The following is an 11,906-nucleotide window of genomic DNA, read 5'->3' on the forward strand; positions in this document are numbered from 1 at the left end:
CGGACTTCAAATATTATTGAATCACCCCTAAAAACCTATCGGGTCCGTCCAAATATCGCTTATCGCAATCGCATAGTGAAATGGTCAAAAAACCCAATACACAGGAAATACAAAGAAATCTCGCATTCCCAGATTTCAAAACTTATGAAATCAGGTCTATAAACCCATCGGGTCCGGCCCTTATCGGCATATCACTATCGCAAGTCGCATGGTGCATGTAATGGCCCTTTGTATCAGGGATCCGTCGATCGCCCGATCATCGATCACCCCAATCGAATCCTGACCGTTGATCTGCACACCTGATCCAACAGTCCATGCGCAATCGCACATCGACCCATTGCTTTATCGCATGTCGCAATGGCCTGAGGGTCTTCCCTTTGGTTATGCCAACCATCGATCTGTCGATCCGCCAATCGTCGATATCACACCTCGTGTATCGCATAGGCGAGGTCTATGCCTCTACTCCTTCAATCGTCGATCACCCCGATCGCCGATTCAATCGCATATCACTCTACCTGGGGTCCCGATATCGGGTGCAGCCTACCTCCGACCCGATATATCGGAGATCGCTGATCAGGGGTCCTTCCGCCCTTGTGTTAAGTCCTTCCCTTGGCTTTTTCCGATGCGATTTCTTCAATGAGCCTTTTAGGCCATTTTCATAAGAATTTGCCTCCTTTTCAAAGGACAAAGGCAACCTTCTTTCTACAATAACTTCATCATCTGAAGTCCATTTTGGTCCATTCAAGTTGCAGTAGATTCAGAATGAGAAGATCTATGCAATGGGACTATTTCCAAGAGCATCCTTGGACTTTCATTTTCCTCTATGAGGAACACTTTAGACTTAGAAGTCTATCTTAGATCCATTTTGGATCAATATACCCCACTTCCATAACTAGAATTAGGCATTGGGTCATGTCACAGTAACTCTCAACTCATGTTTACCCTATAGAGCTTGTAAAAGTGGGTAAACATGGGGCGGGGTGTTACAGGGTGGTATTAGAGTGAGGTTGCAACACTAGACCTCGGGGTAATGTAGATTGTTATGCATGCATTACAGTTGTATATATTTTATTATGCATGCATGTTAGCTACTTATTGTTATCGTTATGATATCCATGTATGAGATGATATGATTATAATGTTGTATCGTGCTAATCTGGATTGGCATGTGTAGGATGCAATAACCTCCCCTAAGATACATTGAAGTATGATTTTAATTATGATTTTACTTAGCTAACAATGGCATATTGTAGGAAATAGAAGGCCAAGAGATGAAGAGAAGAATAGTTGAATACATTTCATATGACTCTTCGTATAGGTCTGAAGAGACATTTGTAGGATGGGAGAGATTAGTTAAACAATAGGGAGAGGGGAATTCTCTTCGTTTGGTAGACACATTAAGAAGGTTGAAGGAAAAAATTGTAAGTTGCAAGGAAAACAATGAATGGTTGATTGAGGCAGAGGAAAGGTTTACTAGATTTCAATAAAAGCAAGTCAAGGTTAATGCAGTCATCCTCTAGAGCCTTTTAGATTTGTAGAAGCAATTATAGTTTGGGATCAGTCATGGACAGGAAGAAAATATGAATGGTGCAGATGGAAGCAGGTCCTTGGACACACATGAGAGGAGAGATAACACTCATGGATTTTATTCTAGCTACGATTCCAAGAGACATGATCACCATCACTGTCAGCATCCTTATAGGAGGATTGAGAAGGGATACTTTCCATAAGAATTCAAAAAATCCAAGCCTCTTACATTTGATGGAGAAATGAAGAAATCAGAAGATGTAGAAGCATGGAAACTTGGGATGAAGAAATTATTCATATTACATGATTATTTAGAAAACATGAAAGCAAATATAGCTACCTTCAGTATCAAGGGAAAAGAAGATATCTAGTGGGAATATGTTAAGAATGTCAGAGGCATAAGAGAAGAGGAGATTATTTGGGATGAGTTTGAAAGACTCTTCAGGAAGAAGTATCTTTGTAAGAGATATTATGATGGAAAGGCCACAGAATTCTATGAGCTCGGGATGGGTTCTATGATGAATAAAGAGTGCACAACCAAATTTATAGAGTTTTTGATATATTTTCCTTATCTCAAGAATGAGAAAGTGAAGATCCAAAGTTTAATTAACAGGTTTCAAGTAGCATTCAAAGGCCGAATTGAGTGTGATGAGCCTTGGCCATTGATGGAAGCCATCAGAAAGTAGAAGAATTGCTATGAGCAATCAAAGTGAAAGCCTAAGTGCAAGAATGATTGGAAAGGTAATGAGAAGACTAAATGAAAATGGCTTAGGAAGCGAGGATGATATCAGGATGTAGGTAACAAGGAAAATGTGTCACCTCATAAGAAATTCAATGCAGTTGGGAGAGGACACGGGTCTCAGCCTCAGGAGAAGCATAATAAAGGCAATGATAGAAAAACTTTGAGGTGTTGGACTGATGGTGGAGACCATCGCAGGAAGGATTTTCCATTGTATCAAAGTGGTGGGCCTCAGATCTACAGTGCTTAAGAGGCACAGATAGTTGGAGATGTTGGTCAAAGCATTTCCCCGATACATGCAGCAGTGGATAACAAGAAGGCAGATCATCAGCATCTATTATTAAGATGGAAGGTAAGCTTTGTGATCAAGTTGTTTCCATTTGTATTGATCCTGGATTGAATTTTATATATATATATATATATATATATATATATATATATATATATATATATATATTAGTCTTGACCTAGTGGATCATTGTCCATTGAATAAATAAGTGCATGCAGAATTTCAATTGGTGCGGTTGGCTATAGGGACTAAGAGAAGAATTCATCACTAGGTGAGATCTTGTGCATTTGATCTTAATGGTATGCCTACATCAGCACATCTAAATGTGTTTCCTTTGGGTTCATATAACATGCTTTTGGGCATGGATTGGTTGTTTATTCACAGGACCAAGGTAGATTGTTATGACAAGGCCATTGAGTGTCTAGATGATGATGGAGAAAAGAGAATCTTGCAGGGAAAGAAGAAGCCTACATTAGTGAGAATGGTTATAGTTATGCAAGCCAAGCATTGCCACATGAAAGGATGTTTATTGTTTGCAATACATGTTTCTAGTGACAAAGGGAAGGAAGATGAGGATGATGAGGTCCTAAGAAAGTATCATGTCTTGCAGCAGTTTTAGGATGTGTTTCCTGCAGAGATTCCAGTGTTTCCACCTCATAGGGAAGTGGATTTCTCTATTGAGTTGATGTTAGGAGAAGCACCAACATCTAAGGCACCTTACAGGATGAGCACACCCAAGTTGGTGGAGTTGAAGTTGTAGCTTAAAGAGATGCTTGATAAGGGATACATAAGGCCAAGTGTGTCTCCTTGGGAAGTTTAAGTGTTGTTTGTAAGGAAGAAGTAAGGTACTCTCAAATTGTCCATTGATTATAGACAGTTGAAAAAGGTGACTATCAAGAATAGGTATCCATTATAGCGAATTTGATGATTTGTTGACCAACTGAAGGGAGATATAATATTTTCGAAGATTGATCTAAGTTCAAGATATCATCAGGTGCGCATCAAGGAAGAAGACATCCACAAGACTGCAATTTGTACAAGGTATGGACACTTTGAGTTCGCGATGGTTCCTTTTGGTCTTACTGATTCTCCAGCCACCTTCATGTGTTTGATGAATAGTGTGTTGCGCCCTTACCTGCCTAAGTTTGTGATAGTATTTTTTGATGATATATTGGTATATTTAAAGAATGAGAAGGAGCATGCAAAGCACCTAGCAGTAGTATTGAGATTGTTGAGAGAGCATAAGTGGTATGCCAATCTCATCAAATGTAGTTTCTTCTATACTCAGATTCATTACTTGGGTCATGTTGTTTCCGAGGAAGGGATAGCAGTGGATCTAGAAAAGATTAAGGCTATCATGGAGTGGCCAGCTCTGAGGAATGTGGATGAGCTTAGATCATTCATGGGACTAGCATGTTATTACAAGTTTATGAGGAACTTATCTAAGATTGGCTATCCTATTACATCTTTGTTGATGAAAGGGAAGAAGTTTGAATGCACTGAGGAGTGTGCAGCTAGCTTTGATCATTGAAGCATTTGTTTATAAATGCTTCAGTTTTGAATATTTCATATCCTAATAAGGAGTTTATGGTTTGTACATATGCTTACAAGGAAGGACTTGGTGGAGTCCTGATGCAGGAAGGGTAGGTGATTTGCTATGAATCAAGGAAGTTTAATGAGCACAAGCAGAACTATGTGACTCGTGATCTTAAGTTGGCATTCATCATTCATGCATTGAAGATGTGGAGACATTATCTCCTTGGCAAGAGGTTCATCTTGATGAGTGATCACATTGGACTGAGGTACTTGTTTGACCAACCCAATCTGAATGCAAGGCAGCTAGATTGTTTTCTACTCTTAGTGATTTTGACTTTGAGATCAGGTACATCAAAAGCGAAGAGAACTAAGTCGTGGATACTCTCAGTAGGAGAGTGCAGATGAATCATATTTTAGTTGTGAGCTCTTATAGGACAGATTTACAGGAGCGGATCTTAAATGGAGGGTAGCATGATGAGAAGTACCAGTAGCTGAAGCAGAGGTTGTAGCAACGTGTTGAAGGTGATAGGCATGAGGAGTATCACCTCACAGTAGATGGCTTGGTTAGATTCAAGAGTAAGATTTATGTGCCAAATATCAGTGATTTGAAGAAGTTTATATTAAAAGATTTTCATGTCAAGCCATATTCATGCCACCTAAAATACTAGAAGACTTTGACAAGTATCAAGAATTTATACTATTGGACAAATTTGAAGAAAGAGGTGCTTGGGTTTGTTGCAAGGTTCCTGGACTGTCAGGAGGTGAAAGTTGAATGGAAGCATCCAGCTGGTTTATTGCAACCTATTTCGATTCCAAAATGGAAATGGGAGGTCATTTCCATGGACTTCATTACAGGTCTGCTTAGGACATCAAGAAAGCATGATTCCATCATGGTTATGGTTGATAGGTTGAGTAAGGTAGCTCACTTCATTACAGTGAATTCTACTAATTCAGCTAGTGAGGTAGCTCAGATCTTCATCAGGGAGATAGTGAGGTTGCATGGAGTTCCCAAGAATATTATATCATATAAATATGTTAAGTTCACTTCTAGGTTTTGGAAGGAGTTGTTTGCAAGCTTCGGGAAAAAGTTAGCTTTCAATGCAGCTTATCATCCACAAACAGATGGACAGATAGAGAGGGTTAACAAGATTCTTGAGGATATGTTGAGGATGTATGTCATGCATCAACAGAGGAAGTGGGAGGAGTATCTTCCACTAGTGGAGTTTTCTTATAATAATGGGTATCATGAATCCTTGAAGATGAGTCCATTTGAGGCTCTTTACAGGTAGAGTTGTAATACTCCTATCAGTTGGAGTGATCTAGTGAACAAGGTGTTGATTGGACTAGATATGTTGGTAGAGATGGAGCAGGAGATGCAGGTTATTAAAATGAATTTTAAGGCAGCTTAGGACAGGCAGAAGATTTATCTGGATCGACATAGAACATTCAAGGAGTTTCATGTTGGGGAGCATGTGTACTTACTCTCAAGCCCAAGAGGAGATCCATAAGGATTGGGTTGTGTGCCAAGTTGGCACCTCGATATAGTGGGCCTTTTAAGATCCTTGAGAGGATTGGACCAGTGGCATACAGACTTCCACTACCGCCAATAGTGAAAGTACATGATGTTTTCCATGTTTCATTACTTAAGAGATATGTACATGATGTTAATCATGTGAATATGTATAGGATGTTTATCATGTGATTGTTTGGTCTGTATTGTAGGTGGAACTAGAGGGAGAGTTCCAATGAGAGCCATAATGAATATTGCAGCAAAAATAACTCATGCTCTGGAAATGAGCAATAGATCGGGTTAAAGTGCAGTGGAAGCACTTTGGGCCTGATGAAGCTACATGGGAGATGGATAATCAGATGCAAGCATTATATCCTTCCTTGTTTACTAGTTGAAGAAAATTATTTTTTGGTATATGTGTGTGTGTGTGTGTGTCATTGTAAGTACCACATCGAGCTGTGTTTATATAGCTCCAATAAGTGGTATGTTTGTCAAGTTTTTAGTAGTTGTTCATTGTAAATAATGCATCGAGTTGTGTTATAAACCTCCATAAGCAGTATGTTTTGTTGGTCATAAGTGTCATAGAACACCAATGACAATGTTCCCCCAAGGGGGAGTGGTTTGTAACAACCTCGAGTTGATTTTCTATGTAGATAAATTAAACCAAGTTCATGAGACACATATTCCAAGTTGAATGGAGGGTAAAACATTATAGTGGGTATCACTTGTGGTTTATTATTGCCTATGGAAATTGGAAATGTAATTAGCAAAGGCAAAAGGAAACAAGTGTAAAAATATGGCAAATAAAGGAAAATATGAGAAAAGGGAGATGAAGAGACACAAATATACATGCAAATGAAAATGAAGGAAATTGAAGGAAAAATAAAGGAAAATGAAACAAAAAGAGGGAGAGAACATTCTGCCTCTCTTAGTTACCCTTAGTCGCTCTTACACTCTTACACACTTAGAGAATTATTGGAGAATTCTAGCATTCACTTGGACATTGAGTCATTTTCACTTGGATTTGGAGAGAGAAAGAACTTGGACAAAAGAAAGCAAGCAAAGGAATTTGTGGGTCACAAAAGAGAAGGTTGGAAAAGTAGTTATAGAAGGAGGACATTGCAAGTAATAGGTTGTATGTGTGATTTAATTACTAATATTTGAATGCATGGTACATGAATTTGGTTATTCGGTTTCTTTGTTATCATTGGCATGGGATTTTCCTAGATTGATAGTGGTTTCAGCCTTTCCTTTCCATTTCCTAGATAGCCATGGTGTAGTGGGCTCCCTGTTTTGATTAAGATTTGGATGTTAGTAGACTTTGGATTCTTGTGAGGTGGTATTAGGAAAATTCCCAAGGGTTGAGGATGGAGATAGACCTTTCTTATAGAACTATTGATGGATGGGTGTAGATAGGAAAATTCTTCTAGGTATGGTGAAGAAAGTCGGAGGCATCCAAGCTTGTTTGGTGTTAGTGACTTACGCACTAGTTTAGGTGAAATCCCTATGGTTGAGGGTTGAGATGGTTTGGCCTTTGGAAGCTCTAGTTGGTTCTATTTTGGTTTAACCCATATAATCCCACATTCATGCGTGGAAATGGAAAAGGGGTGATTGGCTAAAAGAGAGGTTTGGTTCAACCCAATCTAAGGTCAGGTGGCACGTGGAAGTCCTTAACTTGGTTAGCTTTATGCATATGTTATTATGTGGTATTTATTATTGAGATCAATGAGAACTTGTATGGGTTATTTTGTTTATTTTATGAATGGTTTGCCATGGATTAATTCTGGTTAAATTTTGGTTATAGGCATGATACATTATGATGTATAATGTGCTCTTGTTATGGATCTTGCTTATGGCTTGATAACTTATTGAATGGCATATGAATGCATGGGCTAACAATTTTGGTTGCAACAAGTTGAGAGGGAATTGAGCCTCCTTGATGATTCTCTGATGGATTTAAGAAGACATTGAACATATATGTATTCATGACCTATAGATTATCATGTTTACCATGTGTTTGACGAAACTTTTAGCATGTGTTTGGAATTTTTTTAGCAATACATGGCCTTAGTATTCATATTACTAACTTATTATTATCTTAGATTGAATTATAGATAGTTTTGGGTTGCTCTGGGTAGTTTTCCTATAGCTAGTTGGGTTGCTGGCCACAACCTCTGAACTGGGAAATTCCAGTTGCAACCACATCGAGGAAAGCTTGTGTGTGCAGCTGGAGCCTTCTAACCACATGCACATCTTGACATGAGTGAGGTTGGGATGTAGGTTCAGGAAAAAATATAGTTCCATCCTAGGGCAAGATCATCAACATATTTTGTCTGGTATTTGGGTGATTTGGTGCTCCTGGGAGGTGGCAGTATGTTTCTGGTTTGTAGACCCCACTTCCATAACTAGAAATTGGATGTTGGGTCATGTCATAGTAACTATCAACTCATGTTTAGCCTTGAGAGCTTGTAAAAGCGAGTAAATGTGGGGTGGGGTGTTACAAGTTGCTCATGTGGTTTACCCATTTATGCTTAGATATGCACATATACTATGTTGCTAATGAATGAATGAATCATGGTTTGTGAAAAGAAAGGAAAAAATTAGTAAAAATTGATCATAGGGTACAATATTAATCCATGCCCCCTCTCAGTATTTCTCAACCTTCCAACAGCGTTTTATAATTAAATTGGGCCTATTTTTAAAAAGGTCACTACGATACATATCCATCCTATGGAAATTTGGTTTAGATATCATGTTGGGTTCTTTGATGGGGCATCATGTAACTCAACCTATGGTAGTAGTGCATATGTTGTATTGAAGCCTGACTCATTTTATCACTTTTTTGGAACAGTGGGGTAGGCTTCAATAATCGAGCTAAGATCATCGCACTATGGGGGCTCCTATTATGCACTAAGTGGTTTTTCGTTGAATCTATGGATGTATACAGAGTCTCCAAAGTGGTTATCAACTGGGTGAAGACACAATCCTCCTTTGAGCGATCCAAGCTCATAAACTGGATTAACCATATCATAATGATGATTGATAGCTTTCAAGGTCTGACTTTTTCTCACATTTACAGGGAAGAGAAGATTGTGGTTGATGCCTTATCCAAGGAGGGATACAAAAATTGTTGGGGGAGTTCCCTTTCACAGCATTCTACAATGAGATCCAACTTAGAACAAGGAAAATATATGTTTCATAGTCTCATTCATAATCTTTGATTCTTTAGACATTTTAGCTTTTGTTTTTTATTATATGACAGTCTTAATGATGTGTGTTACCACCCAATCTAGCATGGCCCTAAGGAAGGGAAAACCCAAGATACAACTACTAGACTAAGTGACAATAATGGGACTATGACCCACTGTCACCTTAGTCAAAATCCCCTTATCTTTACAGAGTTTCACTGATGGGAGGAGTCTCAGTAGGAAGGGAATTAGTAAGAGTGAATAGATCAATTATTTAGGTGTGAAGTAATTCCACAAAGCCGCATCAAGGAGAGACATAATAATGGTTCAATGCTTCAAGGAAGCTAAAATCTCTCCAAGAAAGACCTATGGGTAGGTTAAGGCTTAGGGTTTGAGACTTATGATGAAAACAGGTATTCCTAAGGTCAAGACCCCAAGTGATGGGATAGGAGCTCCCAAAGAAGCTCAATGTAATGTTTTAACACTTTCAAGAGACTATTTGCTTCCTTTGACAAACCTAGGAAAGATTTGTGCTAGACTTAGGGTTTTATGTATAATCGTGGGAAGAAATACTTCCAAGGTACTCACTAGGTGAAGGAAAAGGAGGAGAAAATGGTTTAATATGATTTATTCCAACAAATACTATGCTTATACAAACCTCAAAGCAGTTCCCAAGGTGAGAGAGAAAAACCTAGGTTTTTTCTCTTAGAATAGCACCTAGGGCAAGATATTTTATGGATGAAACTTGGGCTCATTCCCACCAAATTTGGAGCATAGGTAGCCTAGACTTTGAGCTTGATGTTTGGATCCTTGGATTCTCAAAAAATCATCTCCCTAAAATTTCGCTGCAAGCCCTATATTTCCACCCTACCTTTAAGGGACCGAATTTAGGTAGAGAAAATATGGAGAAAGAAGAGTTTGATAAAAAAAAATCCTTGGACTAATTCCTATTTCTTTGGGATATGGACTCCTAGATGCGTTAAATTGACCAAAATTGTTCTCAAGGAGGTCAAAAGTCGATGCCCTAGACACCAGCCTTCAATAATTACCTACTATTAGAATATCGAGTTTCATGAATAAAAATAACATTTCATCATTAGGAACATTCATTGCATGATATATCATGAGTACCATATGTAAGATCCAACAAATAGCTTCCAAAAATTTCTTCAACAAAATTAGGGCACAATAGCATTAACATTAGTTACAACAATTACAAATATTAGATAGTTTCAAGAGAAAAATTTCATCAACAAAATAACTTATAAGATAAGCATGCAATATATCCACCCATATTAAAGAATTAGCTCCAAGACAATATCAAGAATCAACTCCAAATATCATAATGCATCCAAGATACTCCAGTAGGTTCCAAAGAAAAAGTGTGAGTTCTTTTACAATAGAATCTAAGTGATGATGATGATCAAATAAAAATGAGGCTTAGTTCTATTTATATGAGCCTATATAAATTGAATTAGCCTAATTATCCCTAAAAATTATAAAGTAATGTGTTAAAAACAAGTCTTAGTCACAAGCCGACCAAGTAGTTATCACATATTATGAATTATCCATCCATATGCAATCCAAAAGTGATGATTTCATGGTGATGTAGGGTCATTGGAGGGCCATGTTAAGTCCTCTTATGCCATGACGACAGAGAGGGCTCCAATAAAGATGAATTTTGGGATGGCCCCTAATTTTCCATATAAGTCATCATGTGGGGCCCCAACATGGTTGTGGGGCACAACTGTTAGTCTCATGGGTCTCCAGATGAAAGAAAAGCTTGTACAATGCTCCAAATAAAGGCTATAACAATGGTGTCTACCCTTCCATGTCTGAATGGGAAGACAAACCTCCTATGGGCTTTGGATCAGCTACCATGATCATGTTAATCCATCTAGGATAGGCTAGTCCAAGTGCATCATCTCACCAATAATGTGTGACAATGAACAAATTGCTAAAGGTACTTAGGGTTCCCATGGCATAATGATGGAGTCCCAAGGCTCTCAATGCATCCCCTAGGGTGTCAATATGATCCTTTGCTAGGATTGGGCCCCATTTAAGTTTCCCAACCCATGATGAAAGCACCTATCAATTACATATAAGATCCATTGTGCTTCCTCACCATTAAGTACAATAATTCATTAGTACATCTATGTGAACCAAGCTTATTAATCAAGGGCACATTGAGACTTCATAATGGGCTTCCATTCAAAATTTGGGGCTTTAAGCTTGTAATAGTGTTACCTCCCTAGGTAGGAGTGGCTAATAAACAACCCCATTAGGTGTTCCCAACCCCTAAGGGAAAATACAGGTCCAAGGTACATCATTCAATTGATAGGGGTCATGTGAATAATGATGAGATGGAAAAGAACATAGGGGTCTCAAAGCCAATTGTCATTGGTTCAAGGATGGTAATGATGAGGGATGTCCACGATAATCATGTTCCCACTGACTGGCCGACGCCCTGCTCTCGTTCGAACTTCCCCGCGCCTCTGCCCTAGCCCCCAGGCCTTGCCTGGTCGGGCCTCTGCGCTTCGCCTCCCGGAGCCTGTCGTTTAGCGTGGACCCACTCGGGGCCCTGCTGCCTGACGGTTTGTCCCCTTGCTGTTCTCAGCGGGCCTGCAATGGCAGGATCCGCTTCACCTCCCCCTGCTTCAGAGAACCAAGAGGAAATTTTTGCCTCCCTCTTGTCAGAACCATCCGATGCCAGACCTCGCCCTTCCCAAACAAAGTTCATAAAAAAGCTGGATGAAATACCTGAAGTGAATCTCCCTCCATCCCTGCCAAGGAAATCGGCAATAGCTCTAGCAGAAAGAGGTCTTGTAGGCCAGTTTACTGGGCTTTGGCCATCCCCAAGAACTGTTCAAAAATGGGTGGAGCGCAACTGGAGCACAATGATACAGGGAAAGATCGCCATTAGATTCTGTGGTCGCGGATATTATACCTTCCTGTTCGAGTCAAAAGAAGATAAGAATCTCATCTTCCGCAATGGTCCCTACTTCATGGATACAAGAGGCCTCTATTTGAACAGATGGACCCCGGACTTCGATCCGGAAATGGACATCCCAAACGCAGTCCCTGTTTGGGTGCGCCTCCCCCATTTGCCGCTTCACT

The sequence above is a fragment of the Pinus tabuliformis genome, chromosome 7, assembly GCF_031772625.1.
Source record: "Pinus tabuliformis cultivar Carrire ecotype Pingquan chromosome 7, CPIR1, whole genome shotgun sequence".
Taxonomy (NCBI): Eukaryota; Viridiplantae; Streptophyta; class Pinopsida; order Pinales; family Pinaceae; genus Pinus; species Pinus tabuliformis.